We start from the raw sequence: 23232 nt of genomic DNA, 5'->3' as shown, positions 1-23232 counted from the left end.
GTGACGGGGTCGAGGACTGTTATCGTCCCAGACTTTATTCTCTGCGAATGACGTGGTCGGGAACTGTTATTGCTGTTGTGTTTCCATGCGAGTGACGGGGTCGAGGATTGTTATCATCCCTGACTTCTTTCTGCCAGTGATGATTTGGGGGACTGCTATTGTCTGTTTTATTATTATTATTATTATTATTATTATTATTATTATTATTATTATTATTATTATTATTATTATTATTATTATTATTATTATTATTATTATTATTATTATTATTTTGCTGCGGGGGAGTAGACAGTTTGGGGTTTGTGAGATTTGTTTCATTTCCTTTATCGTGCCGGGGTTGATGTCTGTCCTTACATCAACACCCATGACCTGTCTGGATTCAGTTGTTGTCCGGAGCAGACAAATATCAGAGTTGTATTGTACATGCAGGCTTTGAGAATAATATTAACCGTTAGCACCTTTCTATTCTCTTCACTCGTGCCACTGCAGTTCCACTTACTGCATGGAATACTCATACGTCTAATTTTAGATTCTCGCTCTCAGACTGCAGGATAAAATCGATCACATTACAATCATTGCCTCTGAAGCATTCCTGTATACTAATCTACCTGGTCAAAGCACAACACAACACACAATCCGCAACTGTCTTTTCCTAATGGGCTCAACCACAATGTACTCTAAAAAAACCATCCAGTAGGCATTCCCAAACTACCTGAATGTGGAGATCCTACAATGACCATCGTAATATTGCCATTTTCACATGCCTTGTGCATCTCCCGTTGTCATTTGTACTCAACGTCGACTGCTAGAGGCCTGCATATAACTTCCATCTTCTGATCCTATGTTATCTCTCACTAAGGATTTTTTTAAAATTTTCTGTACGTCACTATAAATTACAATAAATAAAATAAATAGAAATTTAAAAAGGGAATTGTTAGGGAGAGTTCATGTGTTCATGTGTTGAGAAATGTCTAAGCTGAGCAGAAAAAGCGGCTCTTAATAAAAATGTGATTTTCTATTTTCAGACTCCTCTACATCCAGCACCCCACGCCACACTCCCCCACTCCCCACCCCCGTGGGTAGAAATATGTAGAGGGCATGTTTGGTCTGGTGATGGTCCTGAATAATGCACCCAGCCTTCTTTTGACACCGTAATGAGAACATGTCCTCGATATTGGCGAGGCGTGCCCGTCACTACAGCACTCTGCCCCTTCTTTCCATCCTACGCATTGGAGCCCCGCCCCACACCAGACTGTGACGCAACGACTGACAATGCTGTCCAGGTACGCCCACAGAAATGCATTTGATTCTTCGACAGCACTCTAAATCGCATTAATGAACAATTATGACGTCTGCACAGTGACCGCGTCAGCATGTTGGGACCAGGATGGATCCGCTGAGATGTCGACGCCCAGGAACCTGAAGTTATTCACCCAGAAGACCATAAGACCATACGGCAAAGGAGCAGAAGTTGGCCATTCGGCCCATCGAGGTTGCTCCGCCATTTCGTCATGAGCTGATCCAATCTCCCCTTTAGTCCCATTCCCCCGCCTTCTCACCATAACCTTTGATGCCCTGACAACTCAGAAACCTATCAATCTCTGCCTTAAATACACACAGTGACCCGGCCTCCACTGCCGCCCGTGGCAACAAATTCCATAGATTCACACTTTTGAACCTCCAGTGAGGATTTGCGTTTGTTCACCTGACGCATTCTCCCGGGAGTACAATTAATTCCCTGGACTTACTAAAATTGATGAGAAGGTTGTTGCTTCGGCTCCACCCAACCAGCATATCCATCTGATGCTGAGACGCCTGGTGTCATTAGAAACGGGATTGCCTGCAGAGTCAATGTAAACGATGTGTTCCTCCAAGTTCCGAGTGCAGCATGGGTAGCAGGGAAAGTGACCGCCTCCTCGATGCTTCACCCGTCCCAGTCATTGATCAGCAGTACATTCAACGCAATGGCTTTTCTTCCGGGCCACCCGGTGTGAGTGACTGTGTGTAATCAGTCCTTGGTCGTTGCTGAAATGGTTCAGTGTCTACAGAATGGAGCAGCGAGTGGCGTCACGGAGAACGACACTCTTCAGAAAGGGTTTGCACATTTCACTGCAAACGCAGGATGGGCTGAGACTGTCACTTTCACGTGATTGGTTTCAGCTCGGTCTGTTGTCAGACATTCCTGGTATTCGTCTCAGGGTTGGCTTATAATTAGTGATCACATCCACAGACTCCAAACAGAACACAACCTAGTCGCGGTGTGAAGGCTTGCCTGGCTCAGTAACCTGGAGAGCGAAGCTGGCTGGAGTTAGGAGTTGATGCTTTGACTCTTGGTAGGGTCACTCAAGCCAAACAGGTCAAATGGTGGAGGGCAGACTGAGAGTGTTCCCCCGCTCCCACAATTTCCAGGGTTCAGCTCAGAGATAACAAGCCGAACTGGTCAACGAAAACTTCAGTGAAACATACATCTACATATGTATCCGCCGGTATTTCTGAATCGCTACCCGGGACTTGGCAGGCAATTACGCAAACCGAGAGGACGCTACAGACACGATGAATGAATCCCTGAACGTCGCCGACTGACAGGGATGAAGGATCTTCAGCGCGGCCCCGAAAAGCCAGCGGCGAGACTGGCAGTAAGTTATGAAATTAGTCAGCTCCGCCCTAGGGACAGGCCTCCGTTGTGTCCAGAACATCTTCATGTAGCGGTGCCTACCTTCATGAAAGGTGGCTACCGTCATTAAGGACTTCATCACCCAGGACATTCCTCTTCTCACTGTTACCATCAGGAAGGAGGTACAGAAGCCTAAAGCCACACACTCAGCGATTCAGGAACCAGTTCTTCCCCTCTGTCATCCAATGTCTAAATGGACATTGAACCTATGAACACTGCATCACTCTTTTATCTGTTTTGCTCTATTTTTAATTTAACAATTTTACTGTAATTGAATGTTTGATTGATTTTTACTTCTATATTTATCATGTATTGATTGTACTGCTGCCGCTAATTTAACAGATTTCTCGACCTACGTCCCAAGTATTAAACCCGAATCTGATTCTGATTTTGAAGTAAGTCACATCCGTAAGACAGATGTTGGTGTAGATCAGAACTGGGAATCTCAATCTGGATCAGCAGAAAATGAGTTCAGTGGTAAAATTCCAGCTCTCGAAATCCCAGGCGTTTGGCACAACAATGTGACCGGAATGAGCAGTTTCGCTTGCAACCTAATTTCTGCCCGCACCGAATCGCAACCCTATGAAGTGTATAAGCCGATATTCTATGCAAGTTAGAGGCACTTGTGTCCTGGTCGGAAAAAGGGAAGAGGTTAAACTATATAAGTTCACTCGCCAGTTTCTCGTTCTTTGACATTAATGTCCACAGTGCTCATCAACATACAGACCCATCGTTTTCCAAAAACTGCTGCGCTGTTTCCATTTTACACGTATTTCCACAACAGAGTGTAACAGCAAAACAGTCTCCCAACTCCTACACTGATCTCCTGAGGCCAGCGTGCCGAACACCTTTCCCACACTCTCTCTGCACATGAGACGGGTTTCAGCAAACTATGCCCTTCTCCGACTCTCTCTCCCTGCTGATTTCACTCCCCGGTGCTCTATCATTCCTAGAATAAATACTCAGCTGGTTTGACATTCCAAAATGTGACACCTCAAACTTACCTTCCCTGAAAACTATTTCCAATTCCTTCTTCAGTGTTTCTGTTTGATATAGGCAATTCTCTCGAGTGTCAATGCAAAAATCGTGAAGCAAATCGCTGATAATATCCAATAACGGGGCTCGTCCGGGATTTGAACCCGGGACCTCTCGCATATGCTTTTTTCACCCGAAGCGAGAATCATACCACTAGACCAACGAGCCCGCATTCGCAGATTGCATCACAACTGAACTCCGAAGCCATTTAAAGTTAATTGGTGGAAATCCCGTTGTCCTTTCCGTTGTTCAGACGACGACGTGATGTCGAAATATGTTGGGCCCGTATTGCTTTGAGATTACAAGAGTATCCGTTACTTGATTCAGTCCGATTAGGAATATAACGGACCCTGATGTAGTGCACGTCAGAATGCGTTTGCCAATGGAAGGGACCCAAACATGGGACACTAGTTCAAAACGCAAACTCCAAGCATATTTTTCTCGCATAAGGTGATGCTTGTCAGAAATTTCCTGTCCCGGCGGCTGGTGGACGGTGGATCATTAGAATTACTTCAGGCGCGTATACAGAAGTATTTGTTCCATGAACAGCGGAGACGTTTGATAAATGGCACACAAAAAGAACTTTATTCAGGACGAATTTTCACACGTCGATGCTGTCTGGCCCGCTGAGTTCCTCCAGCCTGTTGTGAGCGTTTCGCAAGTTCGTCTAACATTCTGCTGATCATCCTTTCACTGACAAGCATTATTCTGTCACGTGACCTTCCAACTCATGTCACGTCACCTTCCGACTTTACTCTCTGTATTTACCTCTTTTCGGTGCAGCTAGGTCGAAACTCAGAAGAGGATTCCCATTCAAACTGTAAAATCTACCATCTACATTCCCCCACTCCACGTCGAGTATGATCACCATCGCCGATGACATCACCACATTGCTGTTTGGGTAAAAACTGTTATGGCGATGTGTACAAAGAGAGAGTGTACAAAGGATGATTCATATCTTGCTGACAGTCGAGGGGAAAAGGAGAAGATCGTGAAAGTCAACAGGATGTGGATATTTGCTCAATGACAGAAACTTTCCTTCAGCCATACTGCGTGTAAAACGAAGAAAACAAAGAACGAAAGTGAGGAAGAATGACGAATTGTTATGGACGGGATTGGAAACTACCTCTCCAGTGGAAACTGCGACCTGAACACAAAGTCTTACATCACTAATCTCTCCTGGCCATGTGGATGAACTTGTGGTTAATTTCATTACAGCAGCCAAGCAAAGGATTCATGTGCTCTCAAGTTTCCGGGGATGGGGTCGGAGAAAAGTAACTCTTTTTGCAGCTTGCTGCTACTGTTTAGAGGAAGGTGGTGTTTGTTTTGTCAGAGAAGCTGAGAATAGAATCAAATGGAAGGTGTACAAGTCACAAGAACACTGAGCAGCATAGAGACACGTGAGACTCCAGATACGGAAAGCCGGATCAAAAATAACATATTGATGCAAGCAGGCAACTACTTGTACGGAGAGGAATGGACGGTGAATATTTTGTGTCCAGGATCTTTCTCAAGTCTTTCAACAGCCATTATAAATGAGACTGAGGTTTAAGAGGGACGATGGGCTGGGGAAGGCGTGAATTCCCTCTGGATATCACTCCTGCCCAACCCTGTTCATTATATCATCCTGAAAGTAAATCCCCCAAAGCTTCCCTCCAAGTACCTGCGTTCTGAGGTTATCACCCGGGATCCCCCTTTCACTTTAGACAGGATCATAATAAAACAGGTGCATTTGTCGGCTATTCAGCCTCTCAAACCAGTCCTGACAGTCGATACTATCCATGGATCTTTACCATCTCGCAACTTCTCTCCTGTTCCAGGCCCCCATTGGTCTGAATCCTCCAGACTTTGAAAATGTATCCCCTTCCTCATTATGTACAGCCATTGATCTAATCTCAGCAAACATCTAAGGGACAGAATTGCAGATATTCACTCTTTTTCACGAGAGGAAATTGCGATATAACTCAGTTGTCAATCGGCCCCATTATGTCCGCTTGTTGAAAGCTCTATTGCAAGTGGATACATATCCCTTGGGTGCGGTAAGTGGAGATTACACGGAATCCCCGGGATCTCAGATATTTAACGCGTATGTTCCAGTTTCCTCAAACATCCCAAATATATGTGTGATTTCGGTTTGTTTTATGTGTCGCTTTAAATGCAGGTGAGCGGCAGACCGTGGATTAGAACAAGTGGGAATGTAAGGGGAATATGAAGGGTTGGGGCATATTTAGTTTTAAAATAGACCTGGATGGCTGGCGAGGAGTCAATAGGTTGAAGAGCCTATTTTCATGCTGTGTGTTTCTCTGCCTCCCTCTCAACATCTACCCGGCTGTGTCCTCTCAGGTTCTGTCTGGTTCAAATAGGCCACCCCTCACTCTGTAATCTTTAGCCTTTCGTGATAAGAGCACACCTTTGATCCAGGAATTCGCTGAGGTGATAGGTTCTGAACAGTCAACGTGAACGTATTCTCTCTGAAATAGGGAATTCAGAACCGTACATAGTAGTCGAGGTGTGCCTGTGTTAATACTCTGCACAGTTGTATTTCTAATCTCCAGCCCTGTTGTAATAAATATCACAGTGTTATTTGATGCACCATCATACTAACTTTTCTATATCTCACACGCAAGGATATCTCAATCCCTTTGAATTTCACTTCCGTGCAATATTCTCCACTTGATGCTTCTTCCCTCACATTTTCAATTACTGACCTGGATGTGCAGAATTTTCATTTACTCTTTATATCTATCAGTACGCAGGTTGCAAGTTGCAACCGGCCCCCTGACCTCTTTTCGGGTTATCATCAAACTTGGATACACTCTCTAAGTCATGCTTACAAGTGGAAATACAGACGATGTCCTTGTCGGGTACTGGCCGAATCGAAGCGACGAAACCCGAGCCCGAGTGCTTATGGAAGTAACAGAAAGCGAGGAATGACCCAAGGTTTTGTCCATTTAAGAAACTGGACAGATCGAAATGGCCCGTTGTCGGAGTCGCCGGCGAGGGACCGTTCGGCTCTGCTCGCTTCTCCGCGGGCTGAGCTCGTCTCTGTGCTGGCCTGAGACTGTAGCCTGCAACTGGTGGATTCTTGTCCGGCTGCAGTGATGCCTGACTTTGTGGCCGTGAGTTGTGATTCCTGTTTCCGTGCTTTTATTTTTGAACGATCTCTCTCTCTCTCTCTCTCTCTCTCTCTCTCTCTCTCTCTCTCTCTCTCTCTCTCTCTCTCTCTCTCTCTCTCTCTCTCTCTCCACACACTGGGTGTTTGACTGTCCTCTTTTGTTTTAATGAGTTTCATTAGGTTTCTTTTCCGCCTGTACGGAGACGAATCCCAAGGCTGTATAAAGTCTGCACACTCTGATAATAAATTAAAGGACAGACGCAGAGAGAGCGAAAAAGTGAAACTATTCGCCATCGCTTGTTTTGTCGACATTTACGCCAACCCTCTTGCCCCCAAGATACTGTGGAGGCATTACTAGTGATCCTTCGAGAAGCACAGTATTTTCGAATAGTTTTGGGACTCAGTGTTTGGGGCGATGTTGCAGTCCTTTATTAACGATGAAGTTCTGCGGCACTTCGCGGTACACAATAAAATAGGCCAAACTCAGCACGATTTCCTCAAGGAACAATCTAGCCTGATAAATTGTTTGGAATTCATTGAGGAAATAACAGGCAGAATAAACAAAGGAAAGACACTAAATTTTGCTTACTGGAATTTCAGTACTCGTTTACAAAGCGTAGCGCATACGTCTGATAAACAAAAGATAAACGCCCCTCATGATACAGCAGAGATACAGCCATTGATAGACGAATGGCTGACTGGGTGGAGGCAAACTGTGAGAATAAAGAGGACTTGGCTATCGGTTACTAGTCGGTATTAGGGCTGCACCTTTTCACAGTATATGTCAGTAATCGGGATGACGTAATTGGTGGCTTTGCGTCAAAATCTGAGGAAAATCCAAATATCGGTTGAAAGGTCGGTGGTCTTGCGAAAGCAGAAAGTGTGTGGAAGACCTTGGGCAGATGACGAGACGGGCAATGAAGTGACAGATGGACTATACCGCAGGGAATTGTATGGAAATGCACTGAGCTCGAAGTAATCTAGACGAAGACTATCCTCTAATCGGGACAAATCGGCAAAGAAGAGGTGTAACAGGAGTTTGGAGACTTAGTGCGGATTCTCTAAAGATTCATTGCCAGTTTGAGACGGCAGTGAGGAAGGTAAATGCAATGTCAGCGTTTATTCCAAGGGAAATAGAAAATAAAAACAAATGTGTAATGCTGAGCCTTTGTTAGGTTTCGGTGAGACCGCACTTGGAATCTGGTGAACGGTTTGCGTCCCTTATCTAAAACGGATGTGCCGGCAAAGGTCAGAGTCCAGAGGGCGGTCACGAGATTGATGCCAGGAAGGGAAGAGTTATATATGAGGATTATTTTAGGACCCTGGGCTTGGTCGCTGGAATGTGGAAGAATGAGACCGGGATCTCATTGAAATCAATCGAATATTATCAGGCTGAATTAGAATGGACATGGAGAGGATTTTCATGTAGTGCTAGACTCGGTGGCCAGCGGGCACAAACTCAAATAAGGGCATCCAATTAGAAAAGGGACGATAAACAAATTATGTAGCCAGAAAGTTATGGATTTGTGGAATTTATTGCCACGGAAAGCCGTGAAGGGCAAGTAATTGGGTACATTTAAAGTGGAGGTTGAAGAGGTGGACAGGTAATAAGGGAGTCAACTGTGTCGAGGAGAAGGCAGGGGAATGGAGTTGAGAGGAGTGATATGTATGACCATAAGACCATAAGACATAGGAGCAGAATTAGGCCATCTGGCCCATCGAGTCTGCTCCGTCATTCAATCGTGGCTGATCCTTTCTTATTCTCTCCTCATGAACTCCAGATCCCAGCCCTCTTCCCGTACCCTTTAGTGTCATTTCCAGTTAAACACTTATCAATCTCTGCCTTAAATACACCCAAAGACCTGGCCTGCATAACTGGATGTGGCAATACATATCACAAATTCACTAGCCTTTGGCTAAGAGATTTCTCTCCATCCCGGTTTTGAAAGGGCGCCCCTCTATCCTGATGCTGTGCCATCTTGTCCTAGACTCCCCCACCATGGGAATCGCCCTTTCCACATCTACTCTGCCTATCAGTATTCGAATAGTTTCAATGAGGTTCCCCTCTCATCCTTCTGAATTCCGGCGAGTACAGTCCCAAATCCAACGATCATCCTTGTGAACGTCCTCCTGACTCTCCCCAATGTTAGTGCATATTTTATAAACTGAGGGACCCAAAACTGTTCACAATACTCAAGGTGAGGCCTCAGGCGTGATGGAATGGCGGAGATCGGTGAGCCGAATAGCCTAATTTTGCTCCTATATCTTGTGGCATCGCGGCCAAATTTGGTGAGAAATTAATGATGAATATTGCTTTTCATGATTCGCATAACAAACCGTCTGGCGTCCCTGTGACTAAATCTGGATGTTTTAAAGTGACAGTTTTAAAGGTGGTCCCTCCCGATAAATATCGGGATGACGAGGGTGGGATTCGAACCCACGCGTGCAGAGCACAATGGATTAGCAGTCCATCGCCTTAACCTCTCGGCCACCTCGTCTGCTCTTCTCTCTCTTGTGTTCCGAAATTCTGTATTTATTCACAGCATTGAAAACTTCTGCTTAATGTCCACATATTTCCATGCAGATTCTCTGCCGATTGCTTTGCTCGCCGTGCTTATCAGGAATCCATGGAGGTGGATAAGGACAGTTTAGAGAGATTTGTGCCAACCACAGGAAACATTGAAATAGGCATTTTATGGACATTAGACGCTATGGACCTGCTGTGGCATAAGTATCCATTCCCTGCTCTGTAACTCAGTGAAACTGTTTTAAGTTGTAAAATGAGATAAATTTATGTTGAATTAAATAAAATTTCAATAGCGTTGCTATCATTTTGCTCGATTTCAAGTAAACAGATGCTATAGGAATTTGCCATCTGGTTCGGCAATGATGATTTTCCGTGTATTGGGCAAATGCAATAATCCGATACCTACCGCATTAGAACGTGCTGAAGGCAACGTCCGCATCTGCGCAGCCGCAGATCGGAACATCCTAACGCTGAACCGACACAAACACATGGCCGCCAGGTTCTGGAATACCAAACCAACGGCTGAAATAGCTATAAAGAAATCGGGTTCCCTGTCAATAATGTATTGAATGTGGTGTACCATTGTCACTGATTCCAATCCCAGAATATAACGCCGCTGCAAAAGACAGTGGTGTGTGCCTTTGACAATTCCTTTCTGTATGACAGAAATGGAATATTGAACAGCCCAAAGCAGGAATGCATGGAGAGATATTGACACAACAATGGTCGAATGCTCACCTGGGATGAAATCACTGCAGGCGAGTACTTTTAGTTCGGTCAAGAAATCATTTTACAGGTGGAAACTCCTTGCAGCAGTCAGCATGTTCCCCTTGGCCTTGGTCACAAAATACGGCCGTGTAGCCTAATGGATAAGGCGTCTGACTTCGGTGCTTGACTGGTGGAAGTTATCAGAAGATTGCAGTTTCGAGTCCTGCCACGGTCGTTTTGCCAAACTGGAGGATTCGGTTCCATTCTGTCTCTCACTCCCATCGCACTTGAGATGGTTGTCTCAATTCCGTGTGGGAATTAATCGGAGTACTCCACCCCCGGGGAAAAGTAATGCCTCGTCATCGTTGTACGCAACATATAATATTGTGTCCAGTCTGTGAAGTATTTCTGCAGACACTTTCATAAACAATTCGCTGGATCTTCTCAGACCTTCAGGAGGAGCTGCTGCTGGGAAGGTGAAGTTTATTTCACAATCAGTTCCGTCTCCGAGCACGCCTTTTCGGCAAGAATTCACCACACAGCACTGATGGTATATTCTCCTGTCTCCAACCCTCCTCCTCTTCTTGGACACAGCGCACTGGTTCTCTGCCTGCTCTGGGATATCTTCATCACTAATTGCCGACTAGACATCAACCGCCTCAACATCAGGAATCGTCACTTCTCCTCGAACCCTACCCCCCCTGAATACACTGCCCTCCCAACTCTCAACCACCATCCCAAACTTACTTCAATCCCGCAGACTAAGTGCTGCTGTTGTAGAGTGACGGACTGACCTCTACCTTGTGGAGACCAAGCGGTAATCCTCGGACACATCCTCACGCCTACACCTTGAAAAAGCCCGTCTCCGGACGATCAGAGAACTGTCTCCAACGTTATCACTGATATCATCAACTCTGGTGAACCACCATTCACTGTGGAGAACTCGTGGTTCCGTTGCCCTGAACTGCCCTACCTCCTACTCAATTCACAAACCTGATTGTCCGGGTAAGGACACTGTCTCTGCCTGCTCCTGCCCCGCTGATCCTGTGTTCTCGTAGCTCTAGTCCATCCTATGCCCCGTAATTCAGTCGCTTCCCTCCCGCATTCGCAACCTTTCCCATGCGCTCTATCAACTCGCTGACTTTCAATTCCCTGGCTATGACCATCTCATTTTTTCAATTCATTTCCAGCCCCCCATCAAGAGGGCCTTAAAATTCTCCACCTTTCTCAAGGAAAGATCCAACCAGTTCCGCTCTATCACCACCGTCCTCCGTCTGGCAGAACCCGTCCTCACCTCAACAGTTTCTCCTCCGCTTCCTCCCACTTACTCCAAGTTCAATGGGTCGCCATGGACACTCGCATAGGTCCCGGATATGTCTCCCGTTTCGTTGCCTAAGTAAATCAATCTACCAAACCAATGTACCAGACCTTCCCCGGTAATGCACCCCAGCTCTCCCACCGCAACGTCGACCAATGCCGCTTCCTGCATTCACACTGAGCTCGACAATGTCACCCACTTCGCCTCCAGCTTCCACCCCGCCCTTGAACGTCCCACTCAATGCGAGCAAAGCAAAGGGAGAAGAAACCAGAGGAAACCAATGTATTGCTGCCGCTTCCTGTATTCACACTGAGCTCGACAATGTCACCCACTTCGCCTCCAACTTCCACCCCGCCCTTGAACGTCCCACTCAATGCCAGCAAAACAAAGGGAGAAGAAACCAGAGGTCTACGAGCCAGTCCTCATCGGAGGATCAGTGAGGGTGAGCAACTTTAATCCCCGGATGTTCCTATTTCAGAGGGTTTGCCCTGGACACATCACAAGTGCAAATGCGAAGAAAGAAACGACAGCGCCTGTAGTTTCTTAGGCGTCTGCGGAGATCGGCATGACATCTGAAACGATGACAAATCTCTATCGATGTGATACAGAGCGTATAGACTGGCTGCCTCATGGCTAGGTATGGAAACATCAATGTCAACTGAAGTTCCTACAGAATGTGATGGGTTCGGCTCAGTACATGTCCGGTAAAGCTCTTCCACCATTGAGCACATCTCTCTCTGAGGACATTGCTTATTCGGTGGGCGGTGGGCGCTGATGCTTTCTGCTGAAACTTTGGGGGGGGGGATTGTGGGTGATAGTTGACACCTTGTTCTGCTTTATTATTCCCATCAACCCCCATTTTCCCGCCTTCTGCCCGTCACCTTTGGCGCCCTGACTGATCACAAACCTACCAACCTTTACCTTATAAACACCCATTGACTCCGCCTCTACAGCCGTCCATAGCAATGAGTTCCACAGATTCACCACGCTGAAAGTAGAAATTTCTCCTAATCTTTCATCTGAAGGGAAGTTCCTGTATTCTGAGGCAGTACCGTCTGGTCCTAGACTCCCTTGGCTATGTGAATTATTCCCACCAGATCTACACCCTCACGGTCTTTCAATATTCTACAGTTTTCAATAATATGCACCCACATTTATCTAACGCTTCGTACACGTTAACCCTTTAATTTCTGGATCATTGCCGTGTATTTCCCCGGGACCCTCTCCAATGCCAGTGCATCCTTCCTCAGATAAGGTGCCCAAAATTGCTCATAGTACCGAACATGCTGTCTGACCATATTAAGCCTTAGCATTTAATAATCTAGTCCACACAAACTGAAAGCTGACATCGCATAGTGGCGGATTTGATGCATATGGGGACGACAGCTTGTAAAACTGTGAAGATGTCCATGAGACGTCAGTGCTCTGGGGTCCAGATGGCCTGAGTAGTCGGTCTGGGATTTTGACTGATCCGGCAGCCTTACGGGGACTGACTCCGTGCAGAGTCGTTCCCATGTCTACCGGTGCTGCAGACGGCGGCTGCCAACCTGTTAGACGTCATGATCATGTGAGTTTGCTCTCTGCGGAGTCCTTCTCATGTGCCACTGCTAGTGCCGAGAGCGGCTGCTCACCTGGTAGGCGTTATGTTGACGGGGACTGGCTCTGTGCAGATTTGTTCTCATCTCTGCCGCTGCTGCCGAGAGCGGCTGCTCACCTGGTAGGCGTTATGTTGACGGGGACTGGCTCTGTGCAGATTTGTTCTCATCTCTGCCGCTGCTGCCGAGAGCGGCTGCTCACCTGGTAGGCGTTATGTTGACGGGGACTGGCTCTGTGCAGATTTGTTCTCATCTCTGCCGCTGCTGCCGAGAGCGGCTGCTCACCTGGTAGGCGTTATGTTGACGGGGACTGGCTCTGTGCAGATTTGTTCTCATCTCTGCCGCTGCTGCCGAGAGCGGCTGCTCACCTGGTAGGCGTTATGTTGACGGAGACTGGCTCTCTGCAGATTTGCTCTCGCCCCTGCCGCTGCTGCCGAGAGCGGCTGCTCACCTGGTAGGCGTTATGTTGACGGAGACTGGCTCTCTGCAGATTTGCTCTCGCCCCTGCCGCTGCTGCCGAGAGCGGCTGCTCACCTGGTAGGCGTTATGTTGACGGAGACTGGCTCTCTGCAGATTTGCTCTCGCCTCTGCCGCTGCTGCCGAGAGAGGCTGCTCAGTTGGATGTTGTTATGTTGCATCTCTCGAATTGTGCAAAGTATTTTCTTGAGAGTCTGTAGGGAGTCGCCAGTCACTGGTACAGTTTTCCGCATCGACAATAACGTATCTGCTGCCCAGCTGCATCCCGTTATCAGAACGGTGTTGCTGTTTCATTTTTTCGTTTTTCGCCGAGACCGGCTGTGCCGTCTTGACGCCTAATATGACTCGCAGGTTAGCGTGACAGAAGACTCCTGCATTTATGAATAGACCGCCCGCATGCTGGTGGAGAGCCGGTGATGCTGTAAAGCTTTCCCAGTGTGTCCGCGGCGGTCAGGGTCGGGGTGGAGTGGGGGTGGGGGTTTGAGTTTTGATAAACGCATCAGTAAACTGGCTGAGCAGGTATTTTAGCCGCCATTTAATTGTGATGGTGTTTCGCATCCGTCTGTCTCGGAAGGACAATGAGCGATGGTCGTCATCATCAAGGGCCTAGGCGGAAGATTATTGAGATCGTGAGATGCCCAGTCGTCAAGATCTCCCCTTTCGACCTCACCAGTGTAGTCCAAAGGAAACCTTATGACGCAACACGTTTGTCACCAGCTTGGCTGCCGGAGCTGCCGGAAAGGCGTTCTGTGACGTCCAGCCGCCTTAGGAGCTCCATTCCGGATTTGCTGTCTGTCATTACTCCCGTAGCGTTCGTCTCTCCCGAGGCTGCCCACAAGGCAGTAGGGCTATTTACCCATAGCTACGGATCTGGTTCACGAGTATCAGGGCATGTCCACACACCGGTGAGCCTGCAGGGGCCAGACCTCCTTCCCCGTCCTCTGTAGTTCAACCTGAGTCCGAAAGGTATTCAGTTTCTCTGTTTAGCCAGCGAGTAGGCACTGCACGAGTCTTGCAGCAGGAGAGGCTACATTAGCAGGGAGAGGCTTACACGTTCAGCTCTCCTCTTCGCGAGATTGCTTGTCAGCGGTGGAAGCTGAACGTGAGAGCGAACAAACACTGCCCACAAGACTGTCACACTAGACGCATCACAACAGCCATATTGATACCTATCTGTGACGCTCATGATGTATACACCTCGTTAATGTAACTCCTCAGCGTCTTATGCAGCAGGGAGAAATCTCGCAGCTTACAACCTCCCCTTAGAGCTCAAACCGAGTGTTCCAGGCAACATTCTCATAAAACGTTTCCGGTCTGCTTTCCCGTCTAGTGGCATCCTTCCTAAGCCTTGTCTACGTGTAAAATAAGTTTCAGCGAAATTGATTCCCTCAGATTGGTTCATCCAATTCTACAAAATTCCCAGTGTCCTGCCATTTACTATGAAAGAACTGCCCTTCCTTAACTTTACAAAGTGCTACATTTTGTCAAGTTAAGTTCCACCTGCCATCCCTTGACTCCTTTATAAGTTGGTCTTTGAAATCTTAGACAACCATCTTCATTGTCCACGACACCACCAATATTGATGTAATTTACAAATGTTGGACCCACATGATTATATCTAATTAGTCTCTGCCTGTTTAAATGCTGACAGATCCCAACACCCGCATCCCCTCCTGTAACTCTTCCACCAAATCTGTTAGACTCAATGACCTGCAGTTTATGCATCGTTATTCAATTTGCTGTGCAGATCAAAGAGATCGTAGTTAACCATGATGTGCGAGCTGATGCATGTGTAGGCTTAAGTCAGAGCAGGATGTCTATATTATTGACAAGGATTTTGGGATTTTTGAGATTTGTGTATAAATCCAAAGATCCACGATGGCACTGTCGATACACGCGACGTATAGCCGAGAGCTCGCAAAATTTCCAGATGTACTTCCTCTGAACCACTAACGCTGGAATCTGAAACCCCTAATTTCGCTTTAAGAAATGTACTTTTGAGCTGTCTAAGTTAATTGGTAGTTTAACGAGCTCCTGGAGGACCAGATGTACTTGACTCTCAGGAATGCAGATTCGGCACCTTCCAGCGATCAACGAAGGTCAGCCATTACCTCTGCCGGTAAAGAGGTCAGTTTGGAAGACTTCAAGCCAAACTAAATCGACGGGTTATTAAGCATCCTTTACCCAGAACCTTCTTAGTAAAAGGCCAATTACTAGACAACAAGATACATGACGTAAGTGCAACATTGCTGTTTCTGAGAGAAATGAGGGACTGCTGTCTTCACTGTTTCATGGTGACATGGCTCACTTCAGTAGAACAGCCGGAAGGCTTCTCGATCCACCGTTCAGAGAAAGGAAGAAGTTATTGTGGTGCTGCTCGGGGGTGCTGTTTCATGATAAACTCTTCATGTTCTCTGTACGTAGCGGTCTTGCCTTACCCTTGATCTCCCAACCTGGAACATCCAATGATTAAGTTCAGTCGGTGCTGCTTACCGAGAGGGTTCTCCTCTGTGATCCTAACCACACTTTACATACAGCCAGAGCAGATGTCACAGTCTTTATAAAGACACGTATGAACGAGTGTTCCCTACTGATTCATTGAGAGTACAAACTATTCCCCAACCAGAATCACTGGATGAAGAAGACATCTGCAATCTGCTGAGCGGTAGATTCGTGGCATTCAGGTCCGGCAACGAAGGAAATTACAAGAGGGGCAGGTACGATCTCCGAAAAGCGATTGCAAATGTGAAGTGGCATCTCTGCACACACACACAAGCCCCCACCGGCCCTGCCGTCACACTGTGAGCTTTGTTGACCGATCTCCTGATTTGGTCCTCCAAGCCCCCACCTTCCCGTGGGTGCACAACATCCGGTCAATGTCCACTGGTGTGTCTAATGGTGTTTCCCCACACCTGTCTTTTATCCCCACTGACGGGGTATCAGCCATCCATCAACTCTAAATGACTGTGTCCATCAAATCAGGCCTCTCCTACTGTCTCCTTAGGAATGTTAACGTCCTTGTAGCGCAAGGTCAATAATACAGGAAGAAGCCATAATGCATAAATCAACTGTGTGTCTCTCGCTGATATCTGTAGCAGATGACCCTGCCTCTGTGCTTCATCTCTCTTTCTCTTGTTAGCAGCATAGCAATAGCAACAGTTCATAGTTCTTGGGGGGGGGGGGAATGGTTAACTCTACACCCCATTTCCATCAGGTCTGTTCAGCACTCATAACAATGCATGCATTTTATTTTATATTTGCTCAGTCATTGGTTATCTACCGCTGTGTGCTGTGTTTCAGTCGCTTCCCTGGTGATATAGCGGTTAGGATTCAACGCTCTCACTGGCGCGGCCGAGTTCGATTCCAGGTCAGGCCATTAGAATATTTCTTACGATAATCTATAGTAATTATTGTAACTTATCGTGTGTATTAACCTGCTGCCACAACAACGATATTCCTATCTATGTTTCAACAACATCCACCACATTCAGGGCCATTATCCTATAAGATTTCGGAGCAGAATTACGCCCTTTGGTCCTATCGGGTTTGCTTCGCCATTTCATCGAGGATGATGCAATTTTCCTCTCAACCCCATTCTCCTGCCCTCTCCCTATATCGCTTCATGTCCGGATCAATCAGGAATCCATCAGCCTCTGCCTTAAATATACACAAAGACCGCCTCCACAACTGCTTGAGGCAACGACTTCCACAGATTGACCACTCTCCACCTGAAGACTTTACACCTGGTTTCCGTTCTGAACGGACACCCCTCTATTCCGGGTCTTAGACTCACCCATTTCAGCGAGTGCGTCTCCTCCACCGCGACTCCAAAGAGTTTCGATTCCCACGCCTGATTTAAGATAATATATCACACTATATGCGATTTTTAATATTCTTCCATGAATGTAACATGATTCATTTTTCTGCTCTGCTATTTAAAACTTCATTATAAACAAAGAGGAAGGCAAATACTAACTTAATTCGTCAGTACCATTGAACATTGAAGAGTACACACAGGAAAATCCCCTTTGTCCCACCTTGTCTGTGCTGAACGATACCAGACGAAACATTTCAAGTGATATTATGAATAAAATTATATGAACACGCAGTAGCAGCTATTTGATCGTCAGCCCCATTCCCCATTCCCTCACATACCATCACCGGCGTTATAGCTCTTCACTCCATACCAAATCAAGAATTCACAAGCTCCGTGTCGCCTGAACGCCACTGGTCTTTGAGGACGAGAATTGCAGTTCGAGTTCTGTTTATTGTCATTCAGCTGCTCACATGCATACTGGCAAACGAATCAACATAGACCAAGTGACTCACACACATAACCCATCACGTATTATTACAACAGATAAATTAACAGATATTAAGGTGCATTTACAACGCTAGTTAAAAAGAGAAAAATATAATCGCCCTACATCCGGGGGAAGAAACTGTTTCCCATCCTAACAGTTCTTGCCCTAATGACACAGTAACCCCCGCGCCTGATGGTAAGAAGCCAAAGAGTCTGTTGCATTGATGGGACGGATCATTGTCAATGCTAAGTGTCCTGCGGACGCAGCGCTTCTGATAAATATCTCTGATGGGTAGAAGAGAAAAGCTGATGATCCTCCCAGCAGACGTTGCAGTCGATTGCAGGGACGTGCGGTCAGATGACTTGTAACTGTTGTACCAGAATGTGATTCAGCTGGACAGGGCACACTCGGCGGAGCGTCTGTAAACATTGGTTTGCATTGTGATGGCGGTGGGAGTTCACACACTTAAACCTCAGGATGTGAGACACTCCTAGGAGTTATTGCCCAAAGAGATGGTGTTGAAGGAGCTGGAGAGATCCTCCGTTGTGTCTACTCCCAGATACTAGGTTCTCCTATCTCTGTCCACGGAGGAGCTGAGAATGTGCAGTGAAGAGTGATCAGTCTGCAATTTACTGAATTCCACAATCAACTATTTGGTCTTGTCCACGCTGAGATTCATGATCTTTTTTTCTGCTTGCACTATTCTACCCGCCGCTCTGCTTCCTCTATCTACTCCGTTTCTTCTTCGTTGCTGATGAGTCCAGCTACTGTTGTGTCATCACCGAAATTAATAAAACTGTTTGAAGTGGACCTAGCAGTGCAATTCCGAGTCAGCAGCGTGTACAGCAGTGGGCTGAGCACACAGTCCCGGATGCCCTGCGCAGTTCCAATTCAGAAGCGGGACTGAGAACACAGTCCCGGGGCGCCGGTGTCAGTGTAATGGAGCTAGAGCTGTTTCTGCCAACAAAAGACCAAAAGATGTAGGAGTTGCTTCAGGCCATTTGACCCATCGAGTTTGCACCATTTTATCATGTCCGATTCAATTTTCATTTCAGCTCCAATCCCCTGACTTCTCCCCGTATCCCTACATGCCCTGATCAATAAAGCAGCTATCAACCTCAACATTCACAAAGACTTGGACTCCACAGATACTTGTGGCAATGAATTCCACAGACTCCGACGGTCTGGCTCAAGATATTCCTCCTCATGTCCTCATCTCTTGAAAGCACGCCCCTCTATTTTGAGGCTACGTCCTCTGGTCGTAGTTTCTCCCATAATAGGAAACATCAATTCCACTTCCTCTCTGTCAAGGACGTTCTCCATTTAATAGGTTTCAATGAGGTCACCCTTCATTCTTCTGAATTCTGGTGAATACAGGCCCAGAGCCTTCAAACTCTCTTCATATGACAATGGCATTCAATCCTGGAATCATTTTCGTGAAGCTTCTTTGAATAATCTCCAGTTTCAATACATCGTTTCTAAGACAAGGGGCCCAAAGCTGCTCACAATTCTCCAACTGAGGCCTCACTAGTGCTTTATAATGTTTCAACATTGCATCTTTGCTTCTATATTCTCGTCCTCATGGAATGAATGCTCACATTGGATTTACCTTCCTCACCTGCAAACCAAACTTTGGTGAATTCTGCACAAAGTCCCTTTGCCCATTCTCCAAATCTGTCTGTCGTTCTGTAGCCTCTCTATTTCCTTAGAACTACCTGCCCCTCATCCTATCTTCATATTGTCTGCAAACATTCCTACAAAGCCATCAGCTCCATCATCCAACTCATTGACAAAAAACGTAAAAATAATCGATCTCAACACAAACCATTGTGGAACACCACTAGTTGCTGGCAACCAACCGGAAACTGCTACCTTTATTTCCAGTCTTTGCCTCCTGCCAATCAGCCACTGTTTTATCCATGCTAGAATCCTCCCGGTAAAACGATAGGTTAAGCAGCCTCTTGTGTGGCACCATGTCAACGGTCTTCTACAAATCCAAGTATATAACATCAACCGATTCGCCTTTGCATACGCTGCCTGTTATGTCTTTAAACATTTCCAACAAATTTGTTAAGCAAAATTTTCCTTTGAAGAAGCCATGCTGACTGCGGTCTATTTTATAATGTTACTCTAAGTAGCCTGACGCTTTATCCTTAATAATTGACTCTGGCATCTTCTCAGCAACTGAGGTCAGACTAACTGGTCTTTGTTGTCTTCTGCCTCTCTCCCTTGATGAGGTGTGGAGTGACATTGGCAGTTTTCCAGACTTCAGGAACCATTCCATGATGTAGTCCTTTGACAAGGTTCAACACGGAAGATTAGTCAGGAAGGTTCAATCGTTAGGTATTAATATTGAAGTAGTAAAATGGATTCAACAGTGGCTGGATGGGAGATGCCAGAGAGTAGTGGTGGATAAATGTTTGTCAAGATGGTGACGAGTGGTGTGCCTCAGGGGCCTGTACTGGGTCCAATGTTGTTTGTCATATGCATTAATTATCTGGATGATGGGTTGGTAAATTGGATTAGCAAGTATGCAGATGATAGTAACAGGTGGCGTTGTGTATAATGAAGTAGGTTTTCAAAGCTTGCAGAGAGATTTAGGCCAGTTAGAAGAGTGGGCTGAAAGATGGCAGATGGTGTTTAATGCTGATAAATGTAAGATGCTACATTTTCGTAGGACTAATCAAAATAGGAAATACATGGTAAATGGTAGGGCATTGAGGAATGCGGTAGAACAGAGTTATTTTGGAATAATGGCGCATAGTTCCCTGAAGGTAGAATCTCATGTGGCTATGGTGGTGAAGAAAGCATTTGGTACGCTGTCCTTTATAAACCAGAGCATTGAGTATAGGAGTTGGGATGTAATGTTAAAATTGTACAAGGCATTGGTGAGGCCAAATTTAGAGTATTGTATATAGTTCTGGTCACCGAATTATTGGAAAGATGTCAACAAAATAGAGAGAGTACAGAGGAGATTTACTAGAATGTTACCTTGGTTTCAGCACCTACGTTACAGAGAAAGGTTGAACAAGTTAGGTCTTTATTCTTTGGAGCGTAGAAGGTTGAGGGGGGAACTTGATAGAGGTATTTAAAATTAATAGTGGGATAGAGTTGACGTGGATAGGCTTTTTCCATTGACAGCAGGGGAGATTCAAAAAAGAAGACATGAGTTGAGAGTTAGGGGCAAAAGTTTAGGGGTAAAACGAGGGGGATCTTCTTTACTCAGAGAGTGGTAGCTGTGTGGAACGAGCTTCCAGTAGAAGTGGTAGAGACAGGTTCGATATTGCCATTTTTAAAAAAAATGGATAGGTATATGGACAGGAATGGAATGGAGGGCTATGGGCTGAGTGCGGGCCAGTGGGACTAGGTGAGAGTAAGCGTTCGGCACGGACTAGAAGAGCCGAGATGGCCCGTTTCCGTGCTGTAATTGTTATATGGTTTTATGTATATAGTGATCCTTCAAAGATCAAAACCAATGATCCACGATCCCTTCAGCCCCCCACATCCAGAAGCGCGGGGCGTACACCATCTTATTCTGGTGAGTTACCTGCCTTCAGACTTTTTAGTTTCCCAAGAGACTTTTCTCTAATTATGGTAACTTCACACACTTCATGAGCACGGTCACATGGAAATTCTACCTTACTGCTACTGTCTTCCACAGTGCAGATTGGTTCAAAACATTTATACAATTCTTCCCTTACTTCGTTGTCTCACATTACTGCCTCTACAACATCGTTTTCCAGCGGTATTATATCCACCCTCGCCTCTCTTTTACACTTTCTGTGTTTGAAGAAACTTTCGGCATCGCCTTTAGTACTATTGTTCAGCTTACTTTCATGTCCTATCTTCACCTTCTTGATTAATTTTCTGAGCAGGACTGACTGTGGCCTTTCTATTAAGAATAACAGGATCCAGTTGCACAGAGAGTTGTTGAGATCCAACAAGGACAGTTTACCTACCAGTTTCTGAGCGATGATCTTCTTCAACGCCAAGCTGAAAAGCTGAAGATGAAGAACAGTATCCTGGTGGATCAGTTCCCAGTTCGTGATGGGACGGGAAGGAGTGGAGGTGCAGACGTATCATCACTGGATCGAATTCAGCGATGTGAACTAGAAATCATCCAATAAAGATCGGAGTTAATGCCATCAATAATGAGCCACTTGAAGGAATTCATTTCTTTTTTTTCAGAGGTCAGCGTCTCTGGGCTGCAGTCGGTGAGACGTCATTCTGTCGCCCTCTTGGGAACCACGATGATGGTGGCCGCCTAGAATCCTGAGGGGACAACGACCAACCAGAGAGATGTTGAAGCACAGTCCCACAGTATCCTTCCATGTAAGTTATCAGGACCCGCAGCTTTACCTGGGTTGATCCTGGCTTGGCGTCTTCCTCACATCAGCTGCGGCCAGACAGAGTGCTTGTTCCTTGGGAGTATGGGGGTCCTTCGTCCTCGGCACGTCGTTCCGTGTACCAAACTGAGCAGAAAAGACCCGAGAGCTGTCTTATTCCGTATATGTGTCGGAAGCATCCCAATCTCTCAGCCGTGCTCGGGCTTCTGTTGCCCGTCATCAGCCATGATTTGTCTTCACGTAGATATGTTTAATAACGGTGACGTCATCAATGCCCTTCGGAGATCTCGCATATTCATCGATGTTAATGTGGCGGTGGTAGGTAGCCTTTCAGAACATGGTCCAGTCCGTGTTTTCAAAACAGTCCCGAAATGCTGAGGTTCCTTCCTCTGGTCAGGTTTGTATGTCCCTCTGAACTCGTTAGACTAGTTTCATCAGCGGTTGATATGCAGGAACTTGCATAACAGATAAGATGTCAGAGAGGCGGACACAGTGCCAGACTCGGCCACTGTGACTTCTCTCTGTTAGGTCACCGCCCCACAACAGTATCCAAAGTGGTGAGGGGGTCTGGCCACAGGGACGCTCTGCACTGGCTCCATAATCCCTTTCCTCTTTCCTGATGGTCACCCAGTTTCCAGTGTCCTGCACCTTGGGTATAACTACCTCTCTATTTGTCCTATCTGTCACCATTCAGCCGCCGCCCGAATGATCCGGAATTCATCCAGTTCCAGCTCCAACTCCTTAATGCTGTTTGTTAGAAGCTGCAGCCGGATGCACCTCTCGCAGTTGTAGTGGCCTGGGACACTCAATGCCTCCCTCTCTACCCACATTACTGAAGAGGAACACTCAACTATCCCACCTGACATCTCTGCTGTCCTAACTGAGCAGATGTAGTTTACCACCAGATTGTCGCGGTTGTAGCCATTGCTTACGGTCCATTTATATTCTTCCTGTCATTTTTGTACAGATGTACATCTACAACCTGGCCGCGGTTCCGTCACCCAGCTTACAGCTTCGCGTCCTCACTCCCTCATCCCCTCGGGCCGACTCCCCAAAAGCCCGCCAAAACTAGCTTACAGACCCAGAAGAGAGAATAACATTAATCCCAATTGGTTAACAAATGAATGCAATTC

General features: G+C 46.4%; 3 non-coding genes across 3 annotated transcripts; 1 reads left to right on the top strand and 2 right to left on the bottom strand.

The window, feature by feature from the left end:
* Nucleotides 1-3792: 3792 nt before the first annotated feature.
* Nucleotides 3793-3877, bottom strand: trnap-cgg (transfer RNA proline (anticodon CGG)). The gene is given in 2 exon segments: nucleotides 3793-3828; nucleotides 3842-3877. It is a non-coding gene; the product is annotated as a tRNA-Pro (tRNA).
* A 5363-nt stretch (nucleotides 3878-9240) lies between these two features.
* Nucleotides 9241-9322, bottom strand: trnas-gcu (transfer RNA serine (anticodon GCU)). The gene has a single exon. It is a non-coding gene; the product is annotated as a tRNA-Ser (tRNA).
* Nucleotides 9323-10202: 880 nt separating this feature from the next.
* On the top strand, nucleotides 10203-10294 carry trnar-ucg (transfer RNA arginine (anticodon UCG)). The gene is given in 2 exon segments: nucleotides 10203-10239; nucleotides 10259-10294. It is a non-coding gene; the product is annotated as a tRNA-Arg (tRNA).
* Nucleotides 10295-23232: the final 12938 nt, after the last annotated feature.

Source organism: Hemitrygon akajei, unplaced genomic scaffold (assembly GCF_048418815.1).
Source record: "Hemitrygon akajei unplaced genomic scaffold, sHemAka1.3 Scf000053, whole genome shotgun sequence".
NCBI classification, from domain to species: Eukaryota; Metazoa; Chordata; class Chondrichthyes; order Myliobatiformes; family Dasyatidae; genus Hemitrygon; species Hemitrygon akajei.
This window is presented reverse-complemented; position numbering and strand designations above follow the sequence as displayed.